The following is an 11,884-nucleotide window of genomic DNA, read 5'->3' on the forward strand; positions in this document are numbered from 1 at the left end:
ATTTTTGCAAACGTGGCCCCTTCCAAATTTCACATGAATTTTGAGGCCGGGGAGGATTATTTTATGACACTTTACAAACTTGTCCGTTCTTTTACGAAATAGCCTTTCGACAATTGAAAGATACTCTAAGGCTATCTCGGCAAGAACGGTTTAAGACACTGCCGAAGCTGGCTCGGCTTATTTTGACCAAAAATCCAAACGGTATTCACCTGACCGCTGACTCTTTGTTTGTTTTTTTTTACAAATTAAAATAAAAAACCTGGTGTTGCAAACACGGCCTTTCAGTGTCTCGGGGACAAAGATTTTAAGGCTGCGTTAGCTAACCGGCCAAAATCCTAAAAAATGACCCAAAGTGGCTGTTTGTACAAAGTCAGCCTTCCGGCGTCCCTTTCGGGAACATTCGGCTATTTTTGATAAAAACAGCATCACCCGACTTATTTATGACTTTTTTTATTCATTTTCAAAATAGAAGACCCGATATTGCAACCACGGCCTTTCAACGCCTCAGGGACGAAGATTTCACGGCTGTGTGGGCAAACGGCCAAAATCTAAAAAATGACCAAAGGTGGCCGTTTATACAAAGTCAGCCTTCCGGCGTCCCTTTTGGGAACATTCGGCTATTTTGACAAAAACGGTCATCACCCGATTTATTTATGTTTAAAATTAAAATTTTGACACATTTTGTTTTGCTGCTATTTTTGCAAAATGGGAGGTTGGACCCGATGAGGGTTGCCTACGTATCTCACACCCTGTGAGAATCAAACCGGCGTAGTTCGCCCAACATAAACTAAACTTGTAAACAAGACTTTTTTTTTTCAAATAAATCAAACTAAAAAGACAATTTTTTTTTCAAAATTTCGACAGGGTTTTGACACTACTTGGACATTGGTTTTATTTTTCTAAAAATAAGTAGTTATCTCCCTACATTGCTATTTTTTTCACAATTTTGTTTCAAAAATTTCCGATTTCAGAAGCCGGTCAGCATGCAGATCTGAAGCAAATAAATGTGCAAAACAAACAGGATGCAGCAGGATGGTCTTTTTCATTTCAGGTTGCTTGTCCTAGACGGACCCAACCCCTGTGTTGAGTCCCCTAAGTCAAATGCAACATGATGCAAATAAGCGTTCCTACTAGGGATCCGGCATGAGGTTTTGTTATACTAGGTTTATCATGGGTGTTTGTTCTAGACCTGACTTACCCGAGCGGACAACTCGAGCCAAGGATGGGAACTGCGTACCGGTAACCAAAAGATTATCCGGTTTTGCAACTCCTCCGAATCCCCGTTCTATTTTGGGATATGACACTAACAGAAAGAAGTCACGACCAGCGTGCACTCCTCAAGAGAGAGAAGAGAGGGATTTCGTAGCAATTTATATATACAGTTCAGATAATATCAAAGCGGTAAGAGCAACATTTTGCACATTTAGGCTAAAACATGTATAAAATCAGATAATAAATAAAGCCAAATAATAACAATTATTCTAAGCTTGAATTCGTGAACCCTGAACCAAAGATTCTGGGTTCGGTCCCCAGCAGATATTCAGTGCCCTAAGTCAAATGCAACATGATGCAAATAAACGTTCCTACTAGGGATCCAACATGAAGTCAAGTTATTCTAGGTTCAACCTGGGTATATGTTCTAAACAGTGTACCCGAGAGAACAACTCGAGTTGAGGAAGGAGCTCCTTTCCGGGAACCAAAAGGCCAGCCGACTTAGAAACTTTCCGAGCCTCTTTTATTTCAGGGTATGACACTAACAGAATAAGGAGTCTCAACCAGTAAGCACATCCCCGGAGGTGAGAAGAGAAGGTTTCGGTACAGTTTATATGTACAGTTCAAATAATATCAAAGCGGTAAAAAAGCATCATTTTGCACATTTAAGCTCAATCATACAATAAAGCCAAATACAACAATTATTTTAAGCTCGAATTTCTAACCCTGAACCAGTGGTTCTGGGTTAATCCCCAGCAGAGTCGTCAGAGCAGTCACACCTCCTTTTTCGCCCGCGCCGCCTCAAAAGGGGCGCGGAAGGGAGTTTTTTCCAATTAAAGGACAATCGAAACGGGATTTATTTATTTATTTCAGAGTCGCCACTTGGGAGATTTATGGTGTCCCAAGTCACCGGTTGAATCCCGAATCGAGGAAAATAATGACTCTGTTTAACAGTCTGCGCACCAGAAATCCGGATAAGGAATTCTGTTAACCCGGGAGAAGGTGTTAGGCATTCCCGAGTTCCGTGGTTCTAGCACGGTCGCTCAACTATCATATTCGGCTTGATTATCTGATATAATACATGTAGAACATATGTGCGAATTTTAACTTTTAACCGCTTTTATCATTATTATTATTTTTTATCGAGAATTGGAACCTCGTGAAAATATATCTCGAACCACGTCACAGTCAATATACCCGTGGTCGTCGACACACTTCGACTCCGTTGAGATTTGGATTTGGGTCACATAAATGTGCACCCGAGTTTAGGAAAATAACATTATTAAATACGCGCCTAAAGACTAACGCGTTGTTATTATTTTGGGTAGGGCCGTGAAATTTGCTAAACGGCTCGTCCCGGAATCTAAGTATTTTAAAACAAATAATTATTGAGGGCCCCGCAATTTTGTATTTATTTTGGCGAAGCACGCCTCATTTATTTTAAGGATATCCTAAAGTGACTACATTTCTATTAAATTCGTCTCTAAAATAAAAGAGAAAAAATCCTAATTAATTACATGCTTAAAAAAAAGCGTAACATATTAAATGCTAGATTAAGACAAATGTTAACGGAAAGGAATATTACTAAAATTGAAATTATAAATAAAATACGGAATCGACAAATAATATATTCAAAAGAAACTAATTATCCTATAACTAGATTAAACTCGCATTGTTAGATGACTTGAACCGTTGGAATTAATTATTTACAACTATTTGAAACTAGAATCAATCTTAATTACTAATGCATATTCGAAAGTTTATTAAATTTAAACGTTAACTCGTCTTGTTTGAACTCAAATCATGCCATAATGCCTAATTCACGAAATTAATTTAAATTCATGCTCTAACTAAATTTAGCTACATGTTCACGATTAACCTACTGTTGACAATATTAAAACCTTCATAGCTAGTGAACTAATCAGTTTTGCCAAGCCGATTCACTAAAGACCAACTTATGTTATTTTCCTCTTATTCCAATTATTAAACAGTTTGACAGTAATGAGCATGCTTAAATATATACTACCTAATAATCAAGTTAAAGCAAAGTATTATTTAATACATCACTACAAGATGCCTAGTTATGCAAAGCGACAGAAATTTACAGAATAATAATACACGAAATAGCCTAAATACAATTAGTAAAAGAAACAAAGAAAATGCTAAATTAAAACTTCAAAGTTCCATTCTTCATATGTATTCATGCTTTCACATTTCAGCCTACAATATGCCAAAGTTACAGTTGTGTACCTGGTATTGCCAATACAAGAAGAAGAACGTCAGCAAAGTAGTATGTAACACAACAACAGCAACAATAACCAGCAACAACCAGCAAACGGAACACCAAGTGACATATTTGAAAACCAACACGATTCCAGCACACTCAATGAAACAGTATCAATACAAACCAATGCAGACCAGGAATAACAACTCAAGAAACCACTTAAAAACCTCAATTAAACGGAAACAAACTGATTCTGATTTTCAGTAGTAAATAAGACCTCACTTTTCAGTTTTTAACTCTCAACCTATTGAACTCCTTTTTTTGTAAAAAAAAAACTCAGCTTGTATTTCACTCCTAAACTATGAATTTCTGATGTCAAAAATCAACCCCTTTTTTTAGATTCCTTTTCGATTTTTTTTTCTTTTCAAAATGAATTCTCCCTCTGTATATCCCGTGTATCCAGAGTGTATATCGGGTGTATACTATTCTCTCTTTAGATTTTCAGAATGTTTTTTTTGTTCCGAAAAATCCCCAATCTTAATATTCAGAAAATTCCCCTATTCTCTCTCGAATCCCCCTCCTTTTTTCTGTCCAGCTCCCCCTCTATTTATTTACAAACTTGAAACTAAATCTCACTATCTTCTACCCATCCCCCTTTTGAATCCCACTACCTAATGTTTTGTCCCCCACTATATTAAACAATATATTAATTCCTACTAACACATATCTTTTCCTTATTTAATTCCCTTATTACCCCACTACCGCATGCTTTGTCCCCCACTATATTAAACAATGTATTAATTCCCTACCATTATGCTTTGTCCCCCACTGTGTATTATTTTAATATTATTTTAATATTATTTAATGCTTGGTGGACAGAGCACTCATTAATTATTTTTAAGACTCCTTTAAAATCCCGAAAATGCCCTTGAAAATACTACAATTTACCATTCTACCCCTGAAAATACTGCAATTTACCATTCTACCCCCATCAGCTATAACCAATTCACCTAATCAATCTAACCAAAATACAACAGCTATAACCAATTCCTAATCAAATTTCATCAACAAATTTAGGCTAGAAACTCAATATTTTTGACTGAACAATATTTTTAACAACAAACATACTTTCAGATTCAATAACAGTAACAAATTGAACATAACAAACAAGTAGATTCAAATCACTAAACTCAATAATCAATTGAACTTTAAATTAAATCTAACAACATGATTAAACTAAACACTTCTATATTAAAACAAAACAAGAACATAAAACAAACTGAAGAAATAATCAAGAAATGATAACAACGAACAAGAAAAGAATCAAACATATACTGATTTCAAATCCGAGAATATCAAACAAAATACGGACAGAAATGAATCTTAAACCAACTAACCGGAAATGACCAACGACGAACTCGAACGGAAATGGAAAACTCGAACCAAGATTGCCAACGACCTAACGAATCTCGACTTCAACGACAACCCACCTTCTCTTTTAACCTCGATGAACTCAGAACGACAAACGACGACCTCGACGGATTGAACCTAAAGATGGAGTTGGGGTGAGCAGCTGTGGCTTGGAGATGGAGGGGTCATTTTAGGACGATGGGGGTCACTGGTTGCCGACAGATTGTTTGGTTGCTTGGTTAAGCAACAGTAGCAGTGGCTGACGAGGGGAGGCAGTGGAGCTGGAGCTCGACGAAGAAGGTGAAGATGGGAGGCTGGGCTGCTGGTGGTCAGCTGGACGTGAGGGAGAAGGCAGTTGAAGACGAAGCAGCAGAAGCAGCAGCCATGGCGACTGTGTGTGTGTGTGTGTTGAGCAGCTGGTCGTGAGGAGGAGCTGCTGGTCGACGGGCTTCGAGCTGGAGTTGCTCGCTGGTGGTTATGAAGGGGAGAAAGGCAGCTGGACGAAGAAGAAGAAGCAACAAGGGTGGTCGACGTGGTCGTTCATGGTGGTTCGTTTGGAGTAGATGGTGGTGAGGCAGCCATGGTCGTTTGGGACGAGGGGGATGGGGTGTTGCGAAGAAGACGACGCAGCAGGGGGAAGGGGCAGTCATGGCAGGGGTTATTGGAGCTGGGGGGGTTGGTTTGGAGAAGAAGAAGAGGGGGGGTGGCTTTAAGTTAGGGTTTCCAAAAAATGAAAAATGAAAAATAGAAGAAGTGGGGTTAGGATTTGTTTGGGTTATGGGGCGGACTGGGTCGGGTCGACCCGGTGGGGTTATTTGGTTTGGGCCATGGTTGATTTAAATTAAAAGGTGGCCCAATCCGATTTTCTTCTTCTTTTATTGCTTCTTTTTCTTCTTTTATTTTTTCTTAAACTAAACTAAATTCTAAAAATCCTAAATTATCCTATAGAACTAAATTAATTTATAAAAGTACAAATTAACTCTTAATAACAATTAACACACAATTAAATAGCAATTACGATAAAATCACACAATTTGGACATTAAATGCTAAAAATGCAACGTACAATATTTTTATGATTTTTTTGTTCTTTGTAAAAACAAACTTAATTGCTCCTAATTGTAGAATTAAATCCTAAATGCAAATGCGACATATTTTTGTATTTTTTTTTATTTTAACAAATAAACATGTATGGACAAATACAAATAATTATCAAAAATGCCACGAAACTTCTCAAAATTGCACACAAAGGAAAATTATTTTATTTTGAATTTTTTGGGGGTAATTCTCTCATAAGGCAAAAATTACGTGCTTACAGAGGTGAAAGTAAAATTTTGATTCAACCAAAGAGCCTGTACTTATACATTCATGACAACGGTTCGGTGGTGCTAGTGACCGAATGTCCACTGGCAAGCATTAATGGTTTGGAGAACTGTACCGATAGGACGTTTCGGTCACCTCGATCGCTTACGTCACGGGGATGACATCATTATCAGGGTCTCCAGAAAATCGAGGCTCAACTCATTTCTTATCGTTTTACTCTAAGAAACGAGGGGACTATCTATATACGGTAGAAATTGGGGCTACCCGATTTTGTTCTTTGGTCGAGATAGGAATGTCACGTCAAAGAGCTAGGACGTCGAGTCCGGACCGAGGTAGACATCGATTGCATCCAGAAAGAGGCAGACTTCGAGTGACATCGGCATAGCTTGATGACGGAAAAGAAGAGATATTCGCGATTGGTCGAGGACCCTGTCGTGAATCTCAGAGTTGATCAATTTACAACGGTTAATTAGATGTTAATATGGTTTCCTAATATAATTAGAAGTGTACCTTATTTAGGACTTCTCTATTATATAAAGAAGGATCCCATTCATTTGTAAGGGTCGTTATTGTTCACTAGAAGAATTGATACACTTATTACTTTCTTGCCATTTCATTTACTGTTTATCAAAGTTGCTTTATCATTTACTATCCCACCTCGAGGCTATCCCAAGTCGAGGTCGAGACCTGGCTAGCATACTGGTTTAATTTATTTTATTCTCTAATTTATTCGTTTATTTTTTCACTTATCAATTAATATCGGACGAACTCACATATCGTTTAAACCGCAATACAAAATTTTTGGTGATTAATTAGGCGGTTTGGTAGCCAATTCCGTAAAGAATTTGTTCTCTCTCTTTGATATATCGAGATTTGTAAACCGGTTTTGTTTACTTTTTCAAGGTTGATGAGCTAAGTAGGACAAAGTTTTTTCAGAATTGAACCTTCACACCTTCCAAAAAGAACAAAAACAAAAACTTAAGTCAAACGTGGCATGACAATGTTGTCAACTCTTTCTGATAAGCCCAATATATATACACTAGATACAGTTGGCCCGTGTAGCATGAGCCCAACAATTTATGTAACGTTACTTTTAATTCAAAATATCTTTCATGGTTTTTGCAATTTTATTAAGAAAATCAGTTAATAACATAAATGACTAAGGTTAGAGTAGCATCTTTGTACCATTTTGCCCAATTGCTTTTTATTTTCTTGTTTCAATGTTATCTGACAATATAGATGTATTTTCCTGCATCTATAGCATTAGCAGTCATTAGGGCTGTCAAATTTGGCCCAAGCCCAAATGAACCGCCCAACCCATCTAAGGTTGGATTGGTTATTGACCCGCCCATTTATTAAACTTAGCTCATCTTAACCCAACTCATTTCAACCGATTTAAAGTTGGGCTAATTTTTAGCCCAAATTGATCCATGAGCAAGTTTGTCAAAATATCTTAAAAATAATTTTATTTTTTGTTTAATATTTTAAATATGACCATAACAAAAGCAAAAAAGCCTTATTTAGTAATTATACAATTTATAAGAAAATAACACATATTAATTAAAGTTTAATAAGAGTTGGGCGGGTTGGGTTATGACCCGAATTTTAACCCATCTTGACCCAACCCATCTTAGCCCAAGTAACTTTTGGGCGGGTCGAATTATTGACTCAACCCATTTTGACCCGCCCAAAATTGACCCAACACGCCCATTTAACCAGTCATGCTATTGCAATACTTCCAAATCTTATTAGTTACTGCACCATGAAAAGAAATAAAGATCTGTAATAGAAAATAAAAAATTGTATTACAGCTCAAATATTCTCATCAGATTGATACTTACTTCAGGAAAGAAAATATTTTATACAACTCCTACATTTTGTTAAATACTGGGAAAACTTCAACAGTATGAAGTCCAACAAAAATCCTTCTATCATCATCAAGAATAAAGGGAAGTCGCACTGGAAAAACAGCAGCATCGACATGTCAATTCTATTCTAGAGCTCTCTATTGGCAGAATCATTTGGTCCGGGTTTCTCTCTATCTGCACAAACTTTTGGTTCAGGTTTTTCTTGCCGATAATTTTCAGTAATTCAACTATAACTATCCTGGATGGTAGTGTGTCATGGTCAGAATAGAACAACTGCTGCAGATTTTTCATCAAATGTGAGTTGTTTTTTGGACTTCTACATCAAATGTGAGTTGTTTTTTGGACTTCTACATCAAATGTGAGTTCTACCACAACCATCTTTTCACCATTTCCTTGAGCTGAAAAGGGAGATGGGGAAGCAATGGGAAACAAAAGTAGACTCACATTAGAAAGAAAACAGGAACCAAAAGTAGATTCGCACAACAAAGAAAAGAAGAGAGAAACCAAACGTGCGTCATTAGCTTTGTGGGGTAAAACTTTAAAAAGTGTGACAAAGGTTCTAGTGGTGGATCTGTTTTTTTTTTCCCTTCTAACTGCAGACACATCCTTCTCATCCATGTCAGTCTACCTTCTGCACACTATTGCTGCACTAAAATTCCCCCTGCTTTCATCATATCTATTGCCTATTCAATATATTACCACCATTGTAAACATTGCCAGAATATCATTCATAAGATTCACAGAGAGACAGCTATATCTATTTCAACCTATGGCCAAATATTAGTGCAGTTCCCTTTTGCTTTCTAGGGCATGTACAGATGTACTATCCTCCTTTTTCTCTATTTCAATAATGACTAAAATACACATCTAACAATATAATGGACAGATGCCAAATTAAACAGGCACAATGAGGCCAAGTAATTTTGTCACACATGTTGCCCTCACAGTGTGTATTTAATGCAGACCCTACATAACAAAAACAAAGAAAAGCAAAAGTCTGAAATTGTGCCTTGTCTCAATGTTAAGTCTTTTCAAACAACAACAACAACGACCCAGTATAATCCCACAAGTGGGGTCTGGGGAGGGTAATATGTACGCAGACCCAGTTAGGTCTTTTCAAACTAAGCCACAAATTTGACCTTGACCAAGGCCAAGATTCCATGTCCAAAGGACCCAGGAGACGGGGCTTTGGCATCATCGATCAAGTTCTAAAATTGCATCAAGAGTAAAATACATATTATGTTATAACTAACAGCTAGCACATCTAAAATTTGCCAGCTTTATTTATCACCTGAAATGCAGTTTTTAGTTAATGATTCTAGGTATCCTTCTTAAATAACCTTCTAGGATGCTCAAAGCAATGCTGAAAGTACATTTATACTTCTTCGGGAATATTTAGCTTACTCCTTGAAAGTTTCTCAACTTCATGGTAGATCGACTTCTTGCGATCATTATGTCAATACAGAAACTCAGTTGAAACTTCAGCATGAGGACACGCACTTGGCAATTTTAGATATTTACTGTACTATAGGTGAACGAAATATTGCAGCGGATACAAAAAGGATACTGTATTAACTCTTAAGATGTCGTTCAAGTAATTCCTGAAAAAGTTTTACAGAAAACTTTGTTGACATATACGAATGGCTATGAGTATGCCCATTTGTCATCTCCTCAATTGTAATTGGGCTGGATGGGCATATTTAAAAAGGATAAACTAAAAAATTGCTTATCTTTAACACTTAACTCTTGGTAAACTCTTCTGCTTGAAATCTTTGTTGATTAAGCTAAAATTCGATACACACAGTGTTTGACCTGTTATTAGAGATTAAGCAGTTAGTTTATGTCAGCAAACCTTGTATTGCTACAGCTTTCTGCTGGATAAATAGACTCAGTAGAGACTATCAGGTAATACTGCATAGTCAAATCATCAAAGTATAGTCTGGTGCTTCAAATAATACTACTTTGAGGCATCAAGTCTAGTACAAACTTGATCTCTGAAATGGATGCCCCCCCCCCCCCCCCCCCCCCCCCAAAAAAAAAAAAAGCTAACTCCTAATTTAGTACTTCCTGGCAGAGGAAAGCCCAACACTTTGACATCACTTTACTTATCGAAAGGGGAAAAAACCCAATACTTTAACAAAGGCAAAATCAATTCCTGGAGTTTTGATCAACACAGATTTAATTTGTTTTCCCATTATACTCAAGCATATAAGACTCTACAAATTGCAGTAATCGTAAAAGAAGTAACCACACAGACATCAGCGAAAACAGAGGTAACCCAACAAAGGACCCAAATAATTGTCAATTTGAACGGTGAATAACAAATTTTAGCACTCACCTGGCAAGAGAAGCAACTGAGACAATCGAGTAGATCGAAAAATGACACAAAAAAAGTAGAGACCACGATGGAGAGAAGATGAGCAGATGATTAGGACTTCTTATACAGCACAATTGTTCATACAAATTCACAGGTGTTGGGCTTTTGTATAAGCTGGGGGTGCTAATAGAAAACATGGACAAAAATGGAATAAAGTAAAATTCTATGGTTTTTTTTTGGAAATTCACTTGAACCGGAAGCTCCTCTCGGTTCTCGCTTATTAATAGCAGTAAAGTAAAATGTAATGAGAACGCCTAGTGCTTGCCTCAGCACACAAAGCATATCGACTACTGGAATCTATCAGCAGCTATTTTCTATACAAATAGACACCTATCGGCTCATTCTTCAAAAAGCAGCTAGAACCTAAACTAATGATGCTTTCGGCTATTGAACTTTCGTCATTTAGGATGCAGTATTCTGATTGCCTAGAATTTTCTCCAAGGCTGTTTAATTTTTAAAAAAGTGAAAAATATTTTCGACAAAGAGCATTCAATATGTGTTATATACCTCTAAAACATAGTATTTTATTTATGTACATAGTGCAATTTTTTGACGAAGGATAGTCGGTTCTTATCATCATGTGGCTTCGCCTAGCTGCACGACAACATATTTCGAAAATTTTGGGGTCAACCTTGGCAAATCTACGTGACTTGTTTGACGAACGTCTTCAACAATCTAACTAAAGAATCAATACGTTATAGCAGCACCTGTGTCTGAAAAAGTAGCTTCCGAAATAGATAGGGTCCAATATGCGCTTTGTATTACTCCGGCCAGACGTCAGTCAAAGCCACAATTAACACCCATTCTCGGCCCAACTGTCGCCACCACACCTAAAACTCCCCCCCCCCCTCCCCACCACCTTGTACAAATTTTTCTTGACTTGGAACTTCAATTGTCAATATGTCTAAAGAACGTAAATAAATGCTGAATAATACGGACATTATTGATTTTCAGAAGATAGTCAACGTGTTTGTAGTTCGGATGTAATCTTGATCTAGGCCATTTAGCAAAATTTATACTCAATTCCTCCACCCTTCCTCTAAAATTAATGTAGATTTTTATAATAGCTCAAAATAAATTTTAAAAGTAAAAAGCAGGAGCTTTAATGCCCGTTGGGTGCATGCGTTTTATAGTATTCATCTAAGATATTTAGGTGAAAACTTATCTGGTTAGGAGTTGCTAAGCAACAAGGGAGGAGGAATATATCTTAATTCGATTACTAAATAAAGAGTCTTTAATTTAATCGAAGTATAAGATTGATTTGAGGATGGTGTTCTAAGAGTCCGTTTAATCTCATGATAGATTTGGTGCTGCAAAAGTAGAAAGCCTCCAAGGTGAATTTAGAATTTAAACTCTATGGATTAATACTTCTAATTTTAACGTTTTTAAAATTGAATCCATTATATTTTTAAAGTTATGAGTTCATATCTACTCACTCAGTTCACTTTTACTCGTCTACTATTAACTTAGC

At 36.9% G+C, this 11,884-nt stretch overlaps 1 long non-coding RNA gene across 1 annotated transcript; it reads right to left on the reverse strand.

The window, feature by feature from the left end:
* Positions 1–7,931: 7,931 nt before the first annotated feature.
* Positions 7,932–10,830, reverse strand: LOC104211528 (uncharacterized). Its single transcript, XR_707170.2, has 2 exons — positions 10,375–10,830; positions 7,932–8,434 (listed from the first exon to the last, which is right to left on the reverse strand). It is a non-coding gene; the product is annotated as an uncharacterized lncRNA (long non-coding RNA).
* Positions 10,831–11,884: the final 1,054 nt, after the last annotated feature.

Source organism: Nicotiana sylvestris, chromosome 4 (assembly GCF_000393655.2).
Source record: "Nicotiana sylvestris chromosome 4, ASM39365v2, whole genome shotgun sequence".
Taxonomy (NCBI): domain Eukaryota; kingdom Viridiplantae; phylum Streptophyta; class Magnoliopsida; order Solanales; family Solanaceae; genus Nicotiana; species Nicotiana sylvestris.